This window comes from Crocodylus siamensis, chromosome 1 (genome assembly GCF_052110815.1).
Source record: "Crocodylus siamensis isolate JL-2025a chromosome 1, ASM5211081v1, whole genome shotgun sequence".
In the NCBI taxonomy this organism is placed as follows: domain Eukaryota; kingdom Metazoa; phylum Chordata; order Crocodylia; family Crocodylidae; genus Crocodylus; species Crocodylus siamensis.
The window spans coordinates 415,841,128-415,849,360 of NC_143395.1; the positions used below are offsets into that span (position 1 = coordinate 415,841,128).

The 8,233-nt window shown below is 48.0% G+C and overlaps 1 non-coding gene across 1 annotated transcript; it reads right to left on the reverse strand.

Annotated features, from left to right (window-relative positions):
- Positions 1 to 474: 474 nt before the first annotated feature.
- LOC149875430 (U1 spliceosomal RNA) lies at positions 475 to 638 on the reverse strand. The gene has a single exon (XR_016440059.1). It is a non-coding gene; the product is annotated as a U1 spliceosomal RNA (small nuclear RNA).
- Positions 639 to 8,233: the final 7,595 nt, after the last annotated feature.

An 8,233-nucleotide genomic window follows, 5' to 3' on the forward strand; every position in this document is an offset into this window, starting at 1 on the left:
GATGTGTCCAGGCCGCAGCCTAGTAGGCCTGGCGCTTTTTTGTGTATGTTCAGGCCCGGGTGCAGGACAGACCTGAGCCCCCTGTTCCTCCGTTACAGCTGTCGCGTCTCAGCAGAGCCATAGTGCTGAGCCCCGCCCCACATCTGTTTGCTGTATGTCTGGGCCTGACACGTTTTGGGCCTGGCACATGTTGCTTTTGTGGCTCCGTGTCCTGACCCAGCAGCAGGGGTGGCGCTGGGTGCAGTTTCCCGCCCACGCAGAGCTAGCATTAATTAGGACTAAACAGTTACAGTGAAGAAAACTGCAATGAAGCCCTCAAATCCACACCCCATAAGAAGTAACTGGGGGCTTGGACCTTCACATCCCACAGTGCAGAGACCCACACAGCCCTGGAATCACAACCCGTTAAGAACTCCAACAGCAAAGGACACAGCCCCTGACCTTTTCTTATAGTCTGTTCTTAAACCGCGATGTCGAGGGAGAGCGCGGACGCAGTCCCCCACTACCACAAATTATGCAGTCGAGTTTCCCGCATTTGGGGAAATCGCAGGGGTCAGCACGCCCGGAGTGCAATGGGCGAGCCTCACCCTGGGAAAACCACCTTCCAGATCATGGTATCTCCCCTGCCAGGTAAGTATGCTATGAAGGGGCGGCACCAAGGACCACCCCCACAGTCTGTCACTCGCAGCCGTGGGCGAGCGCGCATAAACTGTAATCATTGCTATTAGCCCCTCTTCTGTAATGTGAACCCTGCTCTGTGCACGCTTCAGCCCCCCCTTAACTGCCTAGTCTGCCCCCCATAATTGCGCTGGGCGCCCCACTTCCACAGGGCCCTGCTGCCCGCCCCGCCCACTCCCTCCGCTATCTGCATACGGCCGCCCACTCCCCGCCCATGCTGCAGTCGGCACAGTGCTCTGCCCGCCCCCTAGCGGCCTTGGCCGTGGCGTGGGCGGGAGGGGAGCCCGGGGCAGGGGCCCAGGACGCGGGCACGCGCCACCCCGTCCTGCTCAGCTCCATCAGCACTACGAGCGAGCAACTGAAACGAAGTAAATAAATAAATAAAAATGTAACTGAATAACGTTTACAAAAACAATATAGAAATAGAAAATTGCAAAATTCTATAATTTATGTTTTATAAGTTATAATATATATAATTTATATATTTGATATAATTATATATATATACATTATATAATTAAATGCACAATACTTATTGTATCCTATATTATAAATAAATAAAACCGAAATAGAAAATTGCAAGATTATATATACAAATTATAAATTTATGCAATTATAATATATTATATATATTATTTATATACTATATAACGGTATAAGTTTATAATTTGCATATATAATCTTGCAATTTTCTATTTCGGTTTTATTTATTTATTTGTAAAATAACTGCAATTGTACTTACTGGCAAAATTATGTATCTTTATTTGCGAAATAATAGCAATCTTTTTTGTAAAATTATATATAAAAATATATATATAATTTTACAAATATATATATATATATATATATATATATTTATTTATTTATTTATTTACTAATTTATTTCATTTTAGGCATCTGTTTTGGTTGGAAAAGGATGGGGTGGCGCCTGCAGGTGGGCCAAGGCCGCGCGCTCCTCTGGCCCTGCCCCCGGCTCCACGCCCCGGGCCCGCGACGTTTTTGGCCGGCAGGGGGCGGGCAGAGCGCTGTGCCGACTGCAGCATGGGCGGGGAGTGGGCGGCCGTATGCAGATATTGGGGGAGTGGGCGGGGCGGGCAGCAGGGCACTGTGGAAGTGGGGCGCCCAGCGCGATTGCGGGGGGCAGAGCAGGCACTTAGGGGGGGCAATAGAAGATGCAGAGAGCAGAATCTGTAGTTAAAAGAAAAGATGGTAGCAATGAATGCAGTTAATGTGCGCTCGCCCACGGCTGTCCGTGGGAGGCTGCGGCGGCGGCCCTTGGCGCCGGCCAACAGCGGCACAGTTACCGGGAGGTGTGGGGGGTCCCGGCTCGCTCACGCCTGCGGTTTCCCCACGTGCGGGAAACTGGACTATGCAATTTGTGGTAGTGGGGGACTGCGTGCGAGCTCTCGTCTCGTTGGTCAAAAGCAGAGAAAAATCAAGGGGCGGCGTCTCAGCGCTTTAGCCGGCTCAGGGGCTTGTGTGAAGTAGTTATCGTGCTTTCCCCTTGGCTCCGCTTTTTCTGGCGCTCTCGTTAGTGCATTTGTTTGTTTTGTGTGTGCACGTAGGTAAACACCACCACGCAGGAAGATCTACTCCTTCATTAACACTTTCTGTGAGACCGCCTGAGCACTGCAAACAAACATCGACAATATTTCGTAGACTGGAAGGGGCCTCAGAAGATTGAGCTTAGCCCCCCTGCAAGCTTTCCAGCTTGTACGCCAGTCATTAGGCTCAGGGAAAGTTAAAGATGGGAAAAGGTCCTTGTGTGTAGGAAATAACCCCCTTGGTCAGGCTGCAGGGTGTCTAAGCCAGGGGTGGGCAATTATTTCAGGCAGGGGGCCGCTTACTGACTTTTGGCAAGCCATCAAGCACCGCATGACAGGCAGCCCAGGGCAGATAAATATTAATTTTCTAATTTTTTTCGGGGCCCAGCAGGCTCAATAGAATGGCCTGGCATCTGGCCCAAGGGCCACATTTTGCCCACCCCTGGTTTAGGTTCTGGCATCTTGCACAGACCCGCTGCAGATGCTTCCTCAGCCTGACAAAGGGTGTTTGAAAGAAGGATTTTTTGAGTTGGTCTGATAAAAGCCTTGTGTGTTGGTGTGAGTGTGTATACGTGTGCAGACAACAAGAAACAGAAAAATCTAGAACCTTTATTAGACCACCTAAGAAATTGCAAACATATATGTTTCTGGATGCTGCTGCTCCCTTTTTGCCACTGAATGGCACTTGAGATGGCTACCACAAGAAAGCAGTGTTAGTATTGTAGCTCAGAAAGTGCATATGCAGGAGGCAAGGGTTTTTTAGTGATCCCATTTATGGCCCAGTTCTACAGTGAAAGAGAAATTAGACAAGCTAACCCACACAGAGTGCCCTTCCTCAGGTCTGGGACAATAGCAGGGACAGCCTAAGCTAAATACCAGGTAAAGCAATGGCTTGTGTTTAGCTCCATAAGGGAAAGAAAACACAGGAAGAGGCCTGCATGCTCGGGGCAAAGAGAAATGATCAGACGAAGCTTCAAAACAAGAGTTATAGAAAAGATCAAGAAAGAGGAGAGGAATTTGGGGGCAGTACCTTTTCTTGGGCCGACTGCATGGCTGAGGGACGAGGCTGAAGTTGGTTCCTTATTCCTGGTTCCTGGAATAAGGAACTGAAAATAAGGAACCAACTTCAGCCTCGCGACTGGGAGAGATTTTGGATCAGCTCTCAGGAACAAAGTACCTTCCCTCAAATCTGAGAATTGTAAGTAAGGGGGCGGTGTAAGTAACAGAGGACAACGGTCTGTGTCAGGCTCCACATGCAAACGAGCGCAGTCTGCTGACAGGCATGGAGCAGGGCTGCAAAAAGAGCAGAGGGATGTTCAGAGGGGAAGGGTACTGGGAAAAACCACCGGTCTTGTTCAATACCGTGTCCTTCAGGACCAATTGGCTGGCCTTAAGTGCCAAATTTGGGGGCTCCTCCATCCCCTACACTCCTGTCGTCTCACCGATCCAGTGCTGGGCTTGCTCTGTTGCCCGTTCACCGCCGCACCTCGCTTTCTGAGGCTTCTCGGGGCTTCCTGCCAGCTCTCCGCTCCAATCAGTCATTGCCTCTGCTGCACAGCTGGGAAATGACCACGTCTTGATTAACCAGCTGGCTGGTCAGCAGTAGAGTCAGTATGGGGCCCCAGCCCTGCCCCCAATTAGGAAGCCAGCTCATACTGGCTTTCACTGATTTCAGCGTCCAGGTAAGTCCTGGGCGCTCAGCTGATTGGGGTGGTGGGTGCAAGCGGGGCTTTTCTCCCCTTTACCTTCCCAGCTGTGCCACAACGACACCATCATAAAAGGACACGGCCGTTCAGAAGAGAAGATGGCTGTTGTTACCTGTGGAGTACAGAGAGGTTCAAAGAGGACCATTGAGATTATAATAAGCCATGAAACCATCATCTGTGATGAATGGTGTCCAATAAAGTCACTTTTATTCCCAGGCCAGTCTTCAGAAGGTGTCAGGCATTTCATAGATGTGACTCGCACATGTCAGATCCATGTCTTCGGATGGTTTCCATGTGGGAAGTACTGACTGTGGAGGTGTGTTTGCAGGCTTTATATTTGTTTTGAAGGCAGCGTTGTGTATTGCTTGGCCATTGCTGTACAGCAAGAGAAAGAGAGATCTTTTCTCCTTCCTATTTCTCCAGTTATTTGTTTTTAAAAGACTTTGGGTCTGCGAAAGATGCCCAGCCCACACAGCCCTAGAGCCAGGCACTTAGAAAGACGGCAGTAGTTACAGGCATTCGCCCCTCCACCATCTGTAGCTACCTACACACACCTACATCATAGGACAGTCATCATTCAGTTCTTCACATGGCTTGTTCAGTCCCTGGACTTTCAACAATGCTAGCACTAAAGCCCGGACAAATGTTTTCATGCTACGCTGGATTGCATGATGTGAACACATGGCTACTAGGAATCAGGCTAAGACCTGTCCAGCTAATTGCACACAGGGTATTGAATGCTTTTAGCTGCCCTTTGTATAGCTCCCCAAGTGACTCCACTCATCTAAGAGTCACAGATGTGCGCCTCCTAGACCCTCAGAGTGGGAGAATAAGCTTACGAAGAGCACAGTGAATCCTACCTATGACACAGGCCCGTGACAAAATGGGGAGGCTAAAACCATTAATAGGAAGGCAGGAGAAGCAGGTGTGTATTTGTAGTCTGTGCTGGGAAAGAATCAAGGTGATGCACTTATATGACATGAGGGTGATGAAGTATTTTCCAGTCCATCGATCGTTAAAGTAGAAGGCAACTTCTACCAGTGCAAGACGCTTTTGGTCTTTGATAACTTCCACCCAAAATTTCTAGAGTAATGATTTGCAAACATTTTTGGCCGCATAACCCTTTATCTGGAAAATATTGCTGCTCAGCTCAGCTTACACCCAACACGTCTCTGCACGTTCGTTCCTTAGGAAGAGTTTTGATGCTGACAACAACATGGGGCAATGCCATTACTCACCATGTACTGAGCAGTTGGAAACTCCACCATCATCGTTAAAATATAGGCACATACTCCTTAGCAAAGCCCTGCATACACCCCAATTTGAAAACCACTGCCCCAGAATAGAGGAGGTGGTTGAAGGGATTTCTTACCTGCCGATGTTCATTTTTCACCTTGAGATTTCAAGGAAATTCCAGAAGATTGAAAAAGGGCTGATGCTGTGCCCTTATTCAGAGGACAAAGGGAATGACTGATTGATGGACTGGCATCAATACCAGAGCAATCCAACCTGACAGAGAAATCAGTGAATAGGATATAATTAACCAGCCAATACAATTTTATGGAAAGTAGGTCTTGTTGAGCAAGCCCGATTTCATCTTGTAAAGAGATTACAGGTAACTTTGTGGATACACGGAGGTTTCATATCCCTTAGCACCACATAAGATCCTGATTTAAGAATTAGCACTTCACAAATCAGCTCAACTCTCATTAAACACGTGGAGAACTAAGCTGACAGATCTCAAATAGGAATCAGTGGGGAATCATCACTGTGTACAGGGTATTTCCAGGGGAGCCCTGCAGGGATCAGTTGCAGGCCCCAGGTGAATCAGCAATTGCAGATCTGGAATTACATGGACAATCACTAGTGATAAGATTTGCCTGTTGTACAAAGAGCAAGGAGATGGGGTGGGGTAGGGGGAACACAACACATAATGAGAAAACAGGACAACTGCTCTGGGCAACCTGGTTCACTTGGTAAGCTGGGCCCATTCAAGCAAGCCACTTTTCCAATGTTTTATTATGGCCAAATGGGCAATTTTATGTCTTGGAACAAGGTGGGCAGGTGGTGGAATTAAGCCGCATTAGAGTTAAAACGTTACATGCTCTAGATCGAGAAACTTAATGCAGCCACATGTTAAGGACTGATACGGTTTCTTGCCTGCGCAGCTCTGACTTGCCCTAGAGGGCTGGCGAGCAGGGATGTGGCTAGGAGGTGCCACACTTGGGCTTTATTTCCGCTCTGGTTGGGTGGCAGCTGGGAGCAGTGCGTCCTGGGATGCAGGAGGACTGAAAATTGCTTGTTTTATCTTTATGGAGCAGTCTGAATTACCCTAACACAAGCTGGATAGCATGGCCCAGAGTTGACCTTTGCCTGCAGTAATGTAACTCTGAGATGCTCGGGTGCATTTAGCACAAGTGAATGAGATTGAACGTGCAAATACTCCAGTCTTAAGTGCCCTTAGTATGGTCTAAGCGTGACCCAGCTCCAGGTCCCAAGCTCAGACTTAGTACTTTATGAAATCTCTGTTAAAAAAGGAGCCGATCTCTTTAAAACCCCTCTGGAAACGTTGAAATGAATTGGAAAGGAGGGACAATGCTTTCAGTAGTGAGAAATAGTAGTCGTTTATAACACAGCTTTCACGCTCAAGCCTGTCACATTTAATTACTATTATTCTCTCTGAAAGATCACCACAATGGTTGAAAGCTCCAGATTTTGACTGAAGCAGGATTCGAAGGGATCGAACAGCCGAGGGAATTCGACCCCATCGAAGCTCTCGTTTCCTCAAAAGGTAGTTTCTAAAAGGGGATCTTTCCCTCCCCTCAACTGCGCGTTGCAGAGGAGTGACATTGTCAAACCAACCGGCTGGGGGTTGAGGAGGCAGATCCGTTTGCACGTGTGTCACGCACAGCTCGTAGCAACAGCATTTCGGGTTCGATGGCAACGGGATGACCTCACGAGTGGAACCGAGTGACATCAGAACGGCGCCTTGCATGGAGAGCTTGGGACGAGACAGAGTTGCTTGGTGAGATGCTGTGATGTGATGGCGCGAGGATTTGTAAGTCTGAAGGTCACCACTTATACCTAAAGTAATGAAAATTCAAATCTCTCCCTAGCTCTGTTCTCACCCGGTATTGTGGGTGTACGACTGTGGGTACATTCATGTTTATTCGGTTGCCCATGGAGAAAACCATTCGTGGAGATTAGACTTCCCACTATCCCTGTAAAATACAGGAGCGCGATGACGTCTGTAGAAGAGATGTGAGGGACAACACAGCCCAGCGAGTGAGGGGGCGCGGGGCTGAAACGATCTCGTTGCAGAGCGCCCCAGACAAGCCAGGTCCAGCTCTCAAAGGCAGAATGAAAATTTTAAGAAAAGGGATGGAAATGCTAAAAATGAGTATTAAAACAGTCTGAAAAAAAAAAGAAGCTAAAATAAAGAAGGAAAAAATGCTTTTAATAGGGCTAGCTCCTTCTAGACACATCGGCTTCGCTCAGAAGAATTCACAATCCGTTATTGCTTCTTTTTATTAAACCTGTTGCTAGCGTATCTAGATTTGTATATGGAAAAAACAGGGTTTTGAAGGCGGTCAGACTAGATAGTCTTTTCTGGCCTCCAGATATAGGGGCACCACAACCAACACTGAGATTTTCCGCACACTCGTGTAGGAGCGCCACGGGCACTTTCCAGCAAACGTCCCCAGACAGCCGCATGTCTAAATAATCTGCTCGCGGTTAGTTTCCAAATGGCAGCACTATCCGCAGGGAGGTCTGGGAACAGCTGCTTTCTCCTTTTTTTTTTTTTTTTGGAAAAATGTGTCTTTATAATATATATACAAGGTTTTGTGTGTGTGTGTGTGTGTGTGTGTGTGTGTGTGTATACAGACACATACACACACACACGCACATGCACGCACACACCCCTTCTAGTCACCGATCATTGCCTCCTTAACCTGCCGTAGGACCCCATGCACCCATTACAGAATACGCACCTGCGGTCTGGGAGCAGCTGCTTCAGTTGGGTGCTGAAGCCCCGAAAAGTAACGTACGCCGGGACGAGACGGTGTGAGGATTTGGGAGCCTGAAGCTGCTTAGCTGCACCTATGCAGAGCTGGAAATCAAGACCTCTCTCAGGCTGTAGCTAAACTTCATTGAGGTAGGAGTATCGTGGTTTCATTCCTACTACCGTCTCCACGTTTTTTTGCGTGGACCATTGGTGTAGGTCCGATGATGGTTTAAAAGGAAGGAGAACAGTATGAGAGGTTAAGTCTTGAACCCTAGGGCCGAGCAACGATGCAATTTATT